The sequence below is a fragment of the Oncorhynchus keta genome, chromosome 34 (assembly GCF_023373465.1).
Source record: "Oncorhynchus keta strain PuntledgeMale-10-30-2019 chromosome 34, Oket_V2, whole genome shotgun sequence".
Classification (NCBI taxonomy): domain Eukaryota; kingdom Metazoa; phylum Chordata; class Actinopteri; order Salmoniformes; family Salmonidae; genus Oncorhynchus; species Oncorhynchus keta.
In genome coordinates this window covers 47586407-47600102 of record NC_068454.1, presented here as the reverse complement: position 1 = coordinate 47600102, position 13696 = coordinate 47586407, and positions in this window count along the sequence as shown.

The following is a 13696-nucleotide window of genomic DNA, read 5'->3' as shown; positions in this document are numbered from 1 at the left end:
GGGATAGGGTCAAGCGGGCAGGTTGTTGGGCGGCCGGCCGTCACAAGACGCGAGATTTCATCTGGAGAGAGAGGGGAGAAAGAGGTCAGAGCACAGGGTGGGGCAGTGTGAGCAGAACCAGCGGTGCCGTTTGACTTAGCAAACGAGGATCGGATGTCGTCGACCTTCTTTTCAAAATGGTTGACGAAGTCATCTGCAGAGAGGGAGGAGGGGGAGGAGGATTCAGGAGTGAGGAGAAGGTGGCAAAGAGCTTCCTAGGGTTAGAGGCAGATGCTTGGAATTTAGAGTGGTAGAAAATGGCTTTAGCAGCAGAGACAGAGGAGGAAAATGTAGAGAGGAGGGAGTGAAAGGATGCCAGGTCCGCAGGGAGGCGGTAGTTTTCCTCCATTTCCGCTCAGCTGCCCGGAGCCCTGTTCTGTGAGCTCGCAATGAGTCGTCGAGCCACGGGGCGGGAGGGGAGGACCGCGCCGGCCTGGAGGATAGGGGACATAGAGAGTCAAAGGATGCAGAAAGGGAGGAGAGGAGGGTTGAGGAGGCAGAATCAGGAGATAGGTTGGAGAAGGTATGAGCAGAGGGAAGAGATGATAGGATGGAAGAGGAGAGAGTAGCGGGGGAGAGAGAGCGAAGGTTGGGACGGCGCGATACCATCCGAGTAGGGGCAGTGTGGGAGGTGTTAGATGAGAGGGAAAAGGATACAAGGTAGTGGTCGGAGACTTGGAGGGGAGTTGCAATGAGGTTAGTGGAAGAACAGCATCTAGTAAAGATGAGGTCGAGCGTATTGCCTGCCTTGTGAGTAGGGGGGGAAGGTGAGAGGGTGAGGTCAAAAGAGGAGAGGAGTGGAAAGAAGGAGGCAGAGAGGAATGAGTCAAAGGTAGACGTGGGGAGGTTAAAGTCGCCCAGCACTGTGAGAGGTGAGCCGTCCTCAGGAAAGGAGCTTATCAAGGTATCAAGCTCATTGATGAACTCTCCGAGGAACCTGGAGGGCGATAAATGATAAGGATGTTAAGCTTGAAAGGGCTGGTAACTGTGACAGCATGGAATTCAAAGGAGGCGATAGACAGATGGGTGAGGGGAGAAAGAGAGAATGACCACTTGGGAGAGATGAGGATCCCGGTGCCACCACCCCGCTGACCAGAAGCTCTCGGGGTGTGCGAGAACACGTGGGCGGACGAAGAGAGAGCAGTAGGAGTAGCAGTGTTGTCTGTGGTGATCCATGTTTCCGTCAGTGCCAAGAAGTCGAGGGACTGGAGGGAGGCATAGGCTGAGATGAACTCTGCCTTGTTGGCCGCAGATCGGCAGTTCCAGAGGCTACCGGAGACCTGGAACTCCACGTGGGTCGTACGCGCTGGGACCACCAGATTAGGTGGCCGCGGCCACGCGGTGTGGAGCGTTTGTATGGTCTGTGCAGAGAGGAGAGAACAGGGATAGACAGACACATAGTTGACAGGCTACAGAAGAGGCTACGCTAATGCAAGGAGATTGAATGACAAGTGGACTACACGTCTCGAATGTTCAGAAAGTTAAGCTTACGTAGCAAGAATCTTATTGACTAAAATGATTAAAATGATACAGTACTGCTGGAGTAGGCTAGCTGGCAGTAGCTGCGTTGTTGACACTACACTAATCAAGTCGTTCCGTTGAGTGTAATAGTTTCTGCAGTGCTGCTATTCGGGGGCTAGCTGGCTAGCTAGCAGTGTTGTTTACGTTACGTTGCGTTAAAAGAACGACAATAGCTGGCTAGCTAACCTAGAAAATCGCTCTAGACTACACAACAGATATTGTTCTCCACCAGAGTCAACAAGGATGGCCCCCTGATTCACAATACATTTTCTATCAGTTGTCTCCCCTTTCTCAAACTTGGCCTCTAATCATTAGGATTTAAAGATTTATCATATAACTTATGTCTTCCTTTCTTGGATGAAATTAAAAATGCGGCCATTAAATTAGCTAAAAAGCCTACATTAGTCTAAATGATGAAGGCAAAGTGCTAGCTTACTTGAGCTGTAATTATTTCCTTAAGTTATGTACTGATTATTCAATACAAGATGCAAGGTAATGTTCATAATGTCTACTTCAGCTTGCTTACAGCTTCATTCAGTGCATATAGTGGTTCTTCCTGTAAAAGGTGTACGTCGTACTGCACCTTGCGGGCTGCCACAGAATTCTGTGGCGCGTTATTTGTCAGCCATAGGTTCCATTAATGCCATTTACAAGCATTTTGCTACACCTGCAATAACATCTGCTAATCACGTGTATGTGACCAATAAACATTTTATTCAATGCTAGTTTGACCACCAGAGGGCATATTTGAGAAGCATTTGACTGTTTTAAATAGTGGCTGCACTAGAGAATAAGAAATGTAGCTTAATTAATTTGATTAATATGGTGTTTCTATTCCAAGAAAAATTAAATGAAAACCTCAGGGTTTTTGTCAAGAAAATATGGCGCTGCACAACGTGACCGGTAGGGAGTAGGCTACAGTACTAAAAGCTAAATAATCCTAACATTTCCACACCCTAATTGTTGTCTAACCAATAACCAAATGATTTATCAAGACCAGTCCCCATGTTTGTCTCAGCAGCATGAAACAGAGCTGGAATAGTTGACCACACGCGGGTAGGCTATTGCTTCAAATCCTATTGCTTCCATCTTCAATTAGCTTTAAATTCCACAATGTCACATAATTGAACACACACAATTCTTAAAACTCTGAGAAGGGTAATAGGAAGTTATCTGCACTGCATATTAAACTTCCATTCTTATTGCTATATCCACGTGTTACTGTGTGTGTCCGATCCTCTCTCTCTCGCTCCCACGCACATGCTGTCTTGACCTCTGAATGCTATGAAAAGCCAACTGGCATTTACTCCGAAGGTGCTGACCGGTTGCACCGGTGATTATTAACCCTATATAAAAGGCATTTTGTTTATCACAAGCGTAGCAGGCTGTGAATTCTGCAAACAAGCCAACCTAACTAAGAAATACATTTCGTTGGTTGCCATGGTGAATAATACATAGATATATTTCAAATGTATTTCTATAGCCCTTCTAACATCAGCTGATATCTCAAAATGCTGTACCGAAACCCAGCCTAAAACCCCAAACGGCAAGCAATGCAGGTGTAGAAGCACGGTGGCTAGGAAAAACTCCCTAGAAAGACCAAAACCTAGGAAGACCCAGTCCTCTTCTGGCTGTGCCGGGTGGAGATTATAACAGAACATGGCCAATATGTTCAAATGTTCATAAATGCCCAGCATGGTCAAGTAATAATAATCACAGTAGTTGTTGAGGGTGCAACATGTCAGCACCTCAGGAGTAAATGTCAGTTTGCTTTTCATAGCCAATCATTAAGAGTATCTCTACTGCTCCTGCTGTCTCGAGAGTTGAAAACAGCAGGTCTGGGACAGGTAGCACGTCCGGTGAACAGGTCAGGGTTCCATAGCCGCAGGCAGAACAGTTGAAACTCGAGCAGCAGCACTGCCAGTTGGACTGGGGACAGCAAGGAGTCATGCCAGGTAGATCTGAGGCATGGTCCTAGGGCTCAGGTCCTCCGAGAGAGAATTAGAGAGGATACTTAAATTCACACAGGACACCGGATAAGACAGGAGAAGTACTTCAGATATAACAGACTGACCCTAGTCCCCCGACACAAACTACTGCAGCATAAATATTGGAGGCTGAGACAGGAGGGGTCAGGAGACACTGTGGCCCCATCCGATGATACCCCCGGACAGGGCCACCAACTTTGCCAAAGCACAGCCCCCACACAACTAGAGGGATATCTTCAACCACCAACTTACCATCCTGAGACAAGGCCGAATATAGCCCGCGAAGATCTCCGCCACGGCACAACCCAAGGGGGGGCGCCAAACCCAGACAGGAAGATCACATCAGTGACTCAACCTACTCAAGTGACGCACCCCTCCTAGGGACGGCATGGAAGAGCACAAGTAAGCCAGTCACTCAGCCCCTGTAATAGGGTTAGAGGCAGAGAATCCCAGTGGAGAGAGGGGAACCAACCCCTATATTTGCATTTTTTTGTTGGGGCAAACCTGTTTTTAGAGTACTTAACAATGCACTTGGTGGACTTGGTATGATGGACTCACTGATGGTTGAAGATGATGAGCGATCGGCAAAGGCAATCAACATCGCTCTAATCACATTCAGACGACAGTTGAAACTTGAGTGGACTTATGGAAAGGCTCTAAGACTATAGATACACATAATATATGCATTTTTTTCCCCCAGAACATTAACCATGTGTGTTCTCTTGTCTTGTACTGTTCTGTATTTGTTTCGACCCAATGATTCGGCTGACAAACAAAGAGCCTTGCAGGCCCAGGCATGGATCAAAGCTGGCGAGACATTCAATGAGATATGCTGTACCCTGTCAGAGAGGTGTTTTTGGGACCACATCGTGTCTATTGTCCTGCTTAATAGCCCTTGTGGAAAAACAAGTGTTTGAAATATTTTTTTCCACTTCCACTTGCCTCATTCATTTTTGCAGTAATGCTGCAATTAGTTGGTTGTAATTTTGTGTATAGCAGACATTTCCATATTTATGTTAGCTGCATGTGTGACAGGTCCACCAGTCCTATTTATGATGTAATTTACAAAGTGTTACCTTTCTAAAAAAATAAAAAAAATAAAGATTTTGTAAAAATGTTAATATATGATGTTAAACCACAATATTTGTTGTATTATTTGTTCTGTCTTCTGGTGGATTAAACTGAAATTGGAACCAACTTTCTATGGCTTGTTTAAAAAATAACGATGTTTTCGAGATTTCGATTTCAAAGACCCGGTTCACCAGCAACCCCTGATCCCCTTCGGACGCGGCCGTGCCTAACGGGGAAAGGGGGTGCGCCATGCGGCCGTGCCTTATGGTCAAAGGGAGTGCCTCATGCGGCCGTGTCTAACGGGGAGAGAGGAAATGGAGCCGGTCGGGGGCAACCCAGGCAACATGGAGATGCGGGGAACCGAGCTCAGGTGAGAGCCGAAGAACCCTGCGCAGAGGGAAGGTAGAAGCTTATAGTGTCTGCGCCATCTGTGGCCGCAGAGGACACACTGCCGGTCGGTGCCGTATTGGTTCCTCTGGGAGTTGAGGCAACAGGCAGGGCACTCTGGCATCACCCCAGGTGAGTTTGCACCACACTCATCCAGAGTCCTCTGTTGATCAACTGTTTATGCCTGTTTGTTTCCCTGAGTTTTCCCCACATTCCCAGCATAAGGAGCTCGCCGATACAGGCGCAGCTGGGAATTTTATCGACAGAGCATTAGCCATTAGGTTAGGGATCCCCATTTTTCCTACAGTTAGACCCTTCCTGGTACACGCTCTAGATAGTCAACCATTAGGGTCCGGGCTAATTAGGAAGGCCACTAATCTCCTTGGCCATGGTCAGAGGCCACCTTGGCCATGGTTATGCAGGGGAATCATGAGGAGAGAATCAGTCTCTTTCTCATTGACTCACCTGAATCTTCCCTGGTTAGCTCTGCATAACCCTACTATTTCCTGGCAACAGACGTCTCTCACGGGGTGGTCGCGAGAGTGCTCAGGGAGGTGTTTAGGGGTTTCTGTTGATGCTACCACGGTAGAATGTCCAGATCAGGTATCCACCGTGCACATCCCCCCAGAATATGCCAATTTGGTTCTCGCCTTCTGTAAAAAGAAGGCGACTCAACTACCACCTCATCGACGGGGGGATTGTGCAATAAATCTCCTGGCAGACGCTGTGCTTCCCAGGAGTCGTGTATCCCCTGTCGCAAGCAGAGATGGTGGCTATGGATACATATGTCTCTGAATCCCTGCGTCAGGGGTACATTCGGCCCTTACTTCACCTACCTCCTCGAGTTTCTTTTTTGTGAAGAAGAAGGATGGAGGTTTACGCCTGTACATTAACTATCGAGGTCATAATCAAATCACGGTGGGGTACAGTTACCCGCTACCTCTTATCGCTACGGCGATTGAGTCAATGCATGGGGCGTGCTTCTTCACAAAACTGGATCTCAGGAGTGCGTATAACCTGGTGCGTATCTGGGAGGGAGACGAGTGGAAGACAGCGTTCAGTGCCACCACAGGGCATTATGAGTGCCTCGTCACGGGTTGAAGAATATTCTATCAGTTTTCCAATCCTTTGTAGACGAGATTTTCAGGGACCTGCACGGGCAGGTTGTAGTGATGTATATCGATTACATTCTGATTTATTCCGCTACATGCGCCGAGCATGTGTCCTTGGTGGGCAAGGTACTTGGACGACTGTTGGAGCATTACCTGTATGTCAAGGCTGAGAAATGCCTGTTCTTTCAGCAGGCCGTCTCCTTCCTAGGGTATCACATTTCTACATCAGGGGTGGAGATGGAGTGACCGCATTTCAGCCATACGTAATTGGCTGACTCCCACCACGGTAAAGGAGGTGCAGGGATATTTAGGGTTTGCCAATTACTACCAGAGATTTATCTGGGGTTTTGGCCAGGTTGCTGCGCCCATTACCTCATTGCTGAAGGGGGGTACTGTAAGGTTGCAGTGGTTGGCTGAGGCGGACAGGGCCTTTGGACAGCTAAGAGCTCTGTTTACTTCGGCTCCGGTGGGCAGCGTTGGTGCCCTGGGCCGAGATGGCACAGAACTCGCTTCGCCACTCCTCTACTAACCTCTCCCCCTTTCAGTGTGTATTGGGGTACCGGCCCATCCGGATCCCTCTTTGGCATTCAAATCAAATCAAATTTTATTTGTCTCATACACATGGTTAGCAGATGTTAATGCGAGTGTAGCGAAATGCTTGTGCTTCTAGTTCCGACAATGCAGTAATAAACAAGAAGTAATCTAGCTAACAATTCCAAAACTACTACCTTATAGACACAAGTGTAAGGGGATAAAGAATATGTACATAAAGATATATGAATGAGTGATGGCACAGAGCGGCATAGGCAAGATACAGTAGATGGTATTGAGTGCAGTATATACATATGAGATGAGTATGTAAACAAAGTGGCATAGTTAAAGTGGCTAGTGATACATGTATTACATAAGGATGCAGTAGATGATATAGAGTACAGTATATACGTATACATATGAGATGAATAATGTAGGGTATGTAAACATTATATTAGGTAGCATTGTTTGAAGTGGCTAGTGATATATTTTACATCATTTCCCATTATTAAAGTGGCTGGAGTTGAGTCAGCGTGTTGGCAGCAGCCACTCAATGTTAGTGGTGGCTGTTTAACAGTCTGATGGCCTTGAGATAGAAGCTGTTTTTCAGTCTCTCGGTCCCAGCTTTGATGCACCTGTACTGACCTCGCCTTCTGGATGATAGCGGGGTGAACAGGCAGTGGCTCGGGTGGTTGTTGTCCTTGATGATCTTTATGGCCTTCCTGTGACATCGGGTGGTGTAGGTGTCCTGGAGGGCAGGTAGTTTGCCCCCGGTGATGCGTTGTGCAGACCTCACTACCCTCTGGAGAGCCTTACGGTTGTGGGTGGAGCAGCCCGACAGGATGCTCTCGATTGTGCATCTGTAGAAGTTTGTGAGTGCTTTTGGTGACAAGCCGAATTTCTTCAGCCTCCTGAGGTTGAAGACGCGCTGCTGCGCCTTCTTCACGATGCTGTCTGTGTGGGTGGACCAATTCGGTTTGTCTGTGATGTGTACGCCGAGGAACTTAAAACTTACTACCCTCTCCACTACTGTTCCATCGATGTGGATAGGGGGGTGTTCCCTCTGCTGTTTCCTGAAGTCCAGAATCATCTCCTTAGTTTTGTTGACGTTGAGTGTGAGATTATTTTCCTGACACCACACTCCGAGGGCCCTCACCTCCTCCCTGTAGGCCGTCTCGTCGTTGTTGGTAATCAAGCCTACCACTGTTGTGTCGTCCGCAAACTTGATGATTGAGTTGGAGGCGTGCGTGGCTACGCAGTCGTGGGTGAACAGGGAGTACAGGAGATGGTTCAGAACGCACCCTTGTGGGGCCCCAGTGTTGAGGATCAGCGGGGTGGAGATGTTGTTGCCTACCCTCACCACCTGGGGGTGGCCCGTCAGGAAGTCCAGTACCTAGTTGCACAGGGCGGGGTCGAGACCCAGGGTCTCGAGCTTGATGACGAGCTTGGAGGGCACTATGGTGTTAAATGCCGAGCTGTAGTCGATGAACAGCATTCTCACATAGGTATTCCTCTTGTCCAGATGGGTTAGGGCAGTGTGCAGTGTGGTTGAGATTGCATCGTCTGTGGACCTATTTGGGCGGTAAGCGAATTGGAGTGTGTCTAGGGTGTCAGGTAGGGTGGAGGTGATATGGTTCATAGTGGAGGTGGATGCGTCCGAGGCTGGGATAGGAGCTGTGCTCTCATAGCGATCGGGCACGCCACCGAAACTCCGCCCCTGTGCTTTATTCTCGAAGAAGTTCAGTCCAGCGGAGTGTAACTATGATGTTGGGGACCCTGGAGTTGTTGGCTTTGGTTAAAGCGTTGAAAGCGTGGAGATATTGGCTTGAGGGGGCTAAACACCCTTTCCTCATCTAGACTGACCACCGCAACCTGGAGTACAACCGGGCCGCAAGGAGACTGAATCCTCGTCAGGCAAGGTGGGCCATGTTTTTTACTCGTTTTGTGTTTACCTTATCCTACAGACCAGGTTCCCAGAATAAGAAGGCAGACGCACTGTCCAGACTTTATGACACAAAGGAGCGGCCCATGGATCAGACTCCCGGCCTCCTGCCTGGTAGCGCCGGTCATGTGGGATCTGGATGCGGACATTGAGCAGGCGTTGCTAACGGAGCCCGCTCCCCTCCAGTGTCCTGTTGGGCGTAAGTACATTCCGTCTGCTGTCCATGACCAGTTGATCTCTTGGGTCCACACATCTGCCTCCTCTGGTCATCTGGGGATCGGTCCTACGGTGCGCTGTCTTACTGGGAAGTACTGGTGGCCCACTTTGGCAAAGGACGTGAGAGTTTGTTTACTCCTGCTCAGTGTGTGCCCAGTGTAAGGCTCCGAGACACCTGCCCAGAGGTAAGTTACATCCCTTACCCGTTCCACAACGACCGTGGTCACATCTGTCAGTGGATTTTTTAACAGATCTTCCTCTCTCACAGGGAAATACCATGATCCTGGTCGTTGTGGATAGTTTTTCTATGTCCTGTCGTCTCCTCCCTCAGCCTGGTCTCCCTACGGCCCTACAGACTGAGGAGGCCCTGTTTACACATGTCTTCTGGCACTACGGGGTGCCTGAGGATATAGTGTCGGATCGGGGTCCCCAGTTCACGTCGAGAGTTTGGAGGGTGTCCATGGAATGTCTGGGGGTCTCGATCAGCCTTACCTCAGGGTTTCACCCCGAGAGTAATGGGCAGGTAGAGAGAATCAACCAGGATGTGGGCAGGTTTCTGCTGTCCTATTGCCAGGACCGGCCTGGGGGAGTGGGCAGTGTTCGTGCCCTGGGCCGAGATGGCACAGAACTCGCTTCGTCACTCCTCCACTAACCTCTCCCCCTTTCAGTGTGTATTAGAGTACCAGCCGGTTCTGGCATCGTGGCATCAGGGTCAGACCGATACTCCTGCGGTGGATGACTGGTTTAGGCGCGCAGAGGAACATGGGAGGCCGCTCTCGTCCATCTCCAGCGAGCCGCGCGTCGTCACCACAGTGAGACCCCTGTGTTCGCACCGGAGGACCGGGTCTGGCTCTCGACCCGTAACCTGCCCCTCTGCCTGCCCTGCCGGAAGCTGGGTCCACGGTTTGTGGGGCCATTTAAAGTCCTGAGGAGGGTGAACGAGGTATGTTACAGATTACAACTTCCCCCTGATTATCGTATTAACCCCTCATTCCATGCGTCTCTCCTCAGGCCGGTGGTGGCTGATCCGCTCCAGGATTCTGAGGTGCGGGAGGTCCCTCCGCCCCCGTTGGACATCGAGGGGGCCCCGGCGTACATCTTTCGTTCCATCCTGGATTCGAGGCGTCGGGTAGGGGGCCTTCAGTACCTCGTGGGGTGGGAGGGGTGCGGACCGGAGGAGAGGTATTGGGTTCCGGTTGCAGATATTTTGGATCCTGAACTGCTGCGGGAGTTTCATCGTCGGCGTGCCGAGGGAGGCGCACTTCAAAGGGGGGGGGGGTACTATCACAACTTCTGCCGAAGTTGGCTCCTCTCCTTGTTCGGGCGGCATTCAGCGACCGACGTCACCGGCTTTCTAGCCTTCACTGCTCCATTTTTCATATATCCATTTGTCTTGTCTTGTTTTCATACACACCTGGTTTGCATTTCCCCAATCAATCTACTTGTATTTAACCCTCTGTTTCCCATCATGTTTTGTGTGAAATTATTTTCATGTTATGTTGTGGTTGTTAAGCGCTTTACTTTATTGTTCCGTTTTTTTTTAGCGCGTTTGTTTTCGTTGTGCTCCCGGTTTGGAACTATAATACAGTGCGCTTTATTTAATCATACTCTGCTCTCCTGCACCTGACTTCACCTTCATACACAGCCTGACAGTCGCTCCAATCACAGTCAGAAGACAGTTGAAGAAACTTGAATAGACTTATGAAAAGGCTCTGTAAGACATACATGTGAAATGGCACCGGAGCAGAAGGCAGACGTTTTAAGTGCCCCCAACCGTTTGTGTTTTTTTGTTTGTTTATCTGCGTTGTTTTGTAACTTTTAGATTTTTTTACTATTTTTGTGCATAATGTTGCCGCTTACCGTCTGACTGAAAATAACTTCATCATCAGGACTGTGATTACTCACCACAGACTAGCAGAATCCTTTTTCTTCTTTCACGACTCTGACGAGCCCGAGGCGAAGGATATACAGCTCCCTCGGGAACAGAACCCATACCCAGTCATCTGCGTTTCGAGGAGGCGGAGAAAGAGAGGCCGGAGAGCGGGCTGCCTTCTGAGGAGTAGGAGGCGATCAAATAAACCCACTCGCCTCAATTCTGCTTGCAAACATGAAATCTTTGGACAATAAATGTTTGAGTTATTGGGAAGATTAAACTACTAACGGGACATTAAAAATCTAACATCTTATGCTTCACGGAGTCGTGGCTGAACGACGACAATATCAACATACAGCTAGCTGGCTGGTTATACGATGTACCGGCAGGATAGAATAGCGGCTTCTGGTAAGACAAGGGGCAGCGGTCTATGTATTTTTGAAACAGCTGGTGCATGATGTCTAAGGAAGTCTCGAGCTACTGCTTGCTTGAGGTAGAGTTTCTCATGATAAGCTGCATTACCACATTACCTACCGAGAGAGTTTTCATCGATATTCTTTGTAGCTGTTTACGTACCACCACAGTCAGAGGCTGGCACTAAAATAGCATTGAATGAGCTGTATTCCGCCATATGAAAACAAGAAAATGCTCACCCAGAGGTGACGCTCCAACTAGCCGGGGACTTTAATGCAGGGAAACTTAAATCAGTTTTACCTCATTTCTATCAACATGTTAAATGTGCAACCAGAGGGAAAAGAACTCTGGACCAACTATACTCCACACACAGAGATGCATACAAAGCTCTCCCTCGCCCTCCATTTGGCAAATCTGACCATAATTCTATCCTCCTGATTCCTGCTTACAAGCAAAAATTAAAGCAGGAAGCACTAGTGACTAGATCAACAAAAGAAGTGGTCAGATGAAGCAGATGTTAAACTACAGGTCTGTTTTGCTATCACAGACTGGAATATGTTCCGGGATTTCTCCAATGGCATTGAGGAGTACAACACATCTGTCATTGGCTTCATCAATAAGCGCATTGATGATGTCGTTCCCACAGTGACTGTATGTACATACCAGAACCAGAAGTCATGGATTACAGTCAGCATCCATAGCCGAGAGCTGCCCAGTGACACCAACCTACCGGACGAGCTACTTCTATGCGCGCGTCGAGGCAAATAACACTGAAACATGCATGAGAGCACCAGCTGTACCGGAAGACTGTGATCGCGCTCTCCGCAGCCGACGTAAGACCTTTAGACAGGTCAACATTCACAAGGCCGCAGGGCCAGACGGATTACCAGGACTTGTACTGCGAGCATGCGTTGACCAACTACCAAGTGTCTTCACTGACATTTTCAATCTCTCCCTGTCCGTGTCTGTAATACCAACATGTTTTAAGCAGACCACCATTGTCCCTGTGCCCAAGAACACTAAGGTAACCTGCCTAAATTATTACTGGCCCGTAGCACTCACGTCTGTAGACATTAAGTGCTTTGAAAGGCTGGTCATGGCTCACATCAACACCATTATCCCAGAAACCATAGACCCACTCTAATTTGAATACTGCCCCAACAGATCCACAGATTATGCAATCTCTATTGCACTCCGCACTGCCCTTTCCCACTCCACACTGCCCTTTCCCTGGACAAAAGAAACACCTATGTGAGAATGCTATTCATTGATGACAGCTCAGTGTTCAACACCAAAGGGACTAAACACCTCCCTCTGCAACTGGATCCTGGACTTCCTGACGGGCTGCCCCCAAGTGGTAAGGGTATGTAACAACACATCTGCCATGCTGATCCTCAACACAGGGGACCCTCAGGGGTGCGTGCTCTGTCCCCTCCTGTACTCCCGGTTCACTCATGACTTCACAGCCAGGCACAACTGCAACACCATCATTAAGTTTGCCGAGGACACAACAGTGGTAGGCCTGATCACCGACAACGATGTGACACCCTATAGGGAGGAGGTCAGTGACCTGGCCGTGTGGTGCCAGGACAACAACCTATCCCTTAACTTGAGCAAGACAAAGGAGATGATTGTGGACTATAGGAAAAAGAGGAACGAGCACGCCCCCATTTTCATTGACAGCGCTGAAGTGGAGCAGGTTGAGAGCTTCATGTTCCTTGGTGTTCACATCACCAACAAACTAACATGGTCCAAGCACACCAAGACAGTTGTGAAGAGGGCACGACAAAACCTATTCCCCCTGAGGAGACTGAAAAAAATTGGAATGGGTCCTCAGATCCTCAAAAGGTTCTACAGCTGCACCATCGAGAGCATCCTGACTTGTTGCATCACTGCCTGGTATGGCAACTATTCGGCCTCTGACCGCAAGGCACGACAGAGGGTAGTGCGAACGGCCCAGTACATCATTGGGGCCAAGCTTCATGCCATCCAGGACTAGCGGAACACCCACGACAACATTCTGCTGAAAAGGCAGTGCGTGAAATTCAACAACAAAAAATCTGAAAAATGTAACTTTCACACATGAACAAATCCAATACAGCAAATGAAAGATAAACATCTTGTTAATCGACCCATCGTGTCTGATTTCAAAAATGCTTTCCAGCTAAAGCACAACATATGATTATGTTAGGTCAGAGTCAAGTCACAGCCATTTTCCAGCCAAAGATTGGAGTCACAAAAAGCAGAAATATAGATAAAATTAATCACTAACCTTTAATGATCTTCATCAGATGACACTCATAGGACATCATGTTACACAATACATGTATGTTTTGTTCAATAATGTGAAAATTTATATCCAGAAATCTCAGTTTACATTTTACATACATGTTTTGATTCCAAAACATCCGGTGATTTTGCAGAAATACTAAAACATTGATAAAAGAGACAAGTGTTATTCACAGAATTAAAGATAGACTTAAGGACAATAAAAGTCAAGGTATTGGAGTGGCCATCACAAAGCCCTGACCTCAATCCTATAGAAAATGTGTGGGTAGAACTGAAAAAGTGTGTGCGAGCAAGGAGGCCTACAAACCTGACT